This window comes from Halyomorpha halys, unplaced genomic scaffold (genome assembly GCF_000696795.3).
Source record: "Halyomorpha halys isolate HHAL.00 unplaced genomic scaffold, Hhal_1.1 Scaffold60.1, whole genome shotgun sequence".
NCBI classification, from domain to species: domain Eukaryota; kingdom Metazoa; phylum Arthropoda; class Insecta; order Hemiptera; family Pentatomidae; genus Halyomorpha; species Halyomorpha halys.
The window spans coordinates 1,049,485-1,051,529 of NW_027112396.1; the positions used below are offsets into that span (position 1 = coordinate 1,049,485).

The 2,045-nt window shown below is 31.4% G+C and overlaps 1 protein-coding gene across 2 annotated transcripts in view; it reads left to right on the forward strand.

Moving 5' to 3' along the window:
* LOC106692545 (Ca(2+)/calmodulin-responsive adenylate cyclase) overlaps positions 1 to 2,045 on the forward strand; it is a 378,170-nt gene that overhangs the window by 131,894 nt on the left and 244,231 nt on the right. The window lies entirely within an intron of this gene.

Genomic DNA, 2,045 nt, shown 5'->3' on the forward strand with positions numbered 1-2,045 from the left:
CAAAGTGACGGTTTGTATTGGGAGGAGTGGGGATGGCAGTTATGCCACAATAACGAAAATAATTTGTAAAGTAAACATAGTAAAAAAGTATTTAAATTAGGTGAACAATAAATGGTAATATACATAATAGGGGGGAGAAGAAATATTAATAAAAAAAAAAAGCAAGTATAAAATAATGGGATACAATGTGTGTAAGTGATTAAGAAACAAAATATACCAAATTAGCGGGGATACAGAAAAGTGTAAAATATAATAGAAAATTTATAATAAAGTAATCTTTATTTGTACTTTCTTTAATATTTCTTCTCTTATCTGTCTGTTACTATTACCCTTTTCATTTACTATTTACAACCTTTAATTTTTCTTATTATATCTTACTTTTCATTTTATACCCCTGTTATTTTACACTTATGTTTTTCTTTTTTCCTTTTTGTAACTATAGTGTTTGTATCTGTTTTAGCACTGACGAAGCCCTGCAACGTGGGGCGAAACGTTGGCTCAATAAAATAGTATAATTATCGTTTTTTTTTTACCGCACCTAGACCATATTCCATTCACCTATACTCACGGTCAATCAATAATCTTCCAGCAAATCATAATTTAAGTTATGGATAAGTTATATTTTCATTATTCATGATTTGTTTTTGATTTTTGCTATACAATTCTAGTCAAGGAATGAAAATAGATTTTATTTTATTGCAATTATCCTGTACAATAATGTAAATATAAAGACATACAAAATATCCTTAGATTACCAATTGACACACGTTTTCTTGCAATAATTTCACATTTATTAAAAAGTTTGTGTAATGAGATTAATTGTACGGATCAAAGATTACAGACCTATTTTTATTTTTAAGATGTACCTACAATTACTTAGAAACTATTCCATAGCCCTCGTTCCTTCTTAATCAGGAGACGACCGTTGTTAAAAAGATAGTCCTGAAGGTCCGCGATCCTTGAGGACTTGCGGAGGATTAAGGAATACTTTCACAAACGAGACATCCTTTCGAGAGGTGTTGTTGCAATGCGGGGGGTCTTGAGTGCTCTTAGTCTCCTACGGCTTTCATACTAAGCCTGTTCTTTATTGAGGCGTCTTTGTAAACTGTAACCTATTCAAATCGTCAAAACCGAAACTTCATACTCCAAGAGATGAAATAAAAGTACATTATTTAATCCCAATTTTCTATTAATTTAATAAAAAAAACTGTTTATAGTACTTAGTAAAAATTGATGAGCCCTGTCAAGTATAGGAGGAATAAATAAAAAAAAAAATAGGTCCCTTCATGGCTGAACGAGTTGAAGACCAACTTTGGCTCGTGACTGCAGCGGCGCCTGTTCGAATCCAGCCTAGGGGATCAACTTTTATTTCTTTGGCGGTCCCACGAAATGAAAACTTATCCTCCTACGTCTTAGAATAGAATGGTAACCCGTAGATAACCCAGTCAGAAATGGCTTGGAAGGGTTCATTAAAAAAAAAAGAGGAATAAACAATAGTGCCTGTTCTAAAACGTTCGAAAAATTTATCATTCAGAGCTCCATATCTTTTAAACTACCAAGAAAACTAGAAAACCTAATAGGGCTATTCATGATGTGTTAAATGTAAAATGTTTTACCATGTTAAATGTTATAAGTATATGATTGTGAGCAGCCCTATGTAAAGTCATGGTAAATTTTAAATGCATCAGAGCTCCTAGCGAGTTTTTTGAGCAACTCGTTTTATAACCTTTCCTTCTAAAACGTCTTGTTATTGTTTACTTCTAAGTTTTGATTAAAATAATTTATTACAACATGCCTAAAATGGAAGTTGTGTGAATGGCCACTGACTGTCTTGTTGATCTAACTTGTGAGGACGAGAATCAAGATGAGCTAATTGACAACTGTCATTACATTATTATTATTACTTTTAATAACACATTAACACATGTTAAAACACATACAAAACATAAACTACGAGCAAGTAACCTAAAGCTAAATTGGTTCTTCCTCTAAATAAAATATTACACTGTGATCACTAAATTATTTTTTTATATAATATATATTTT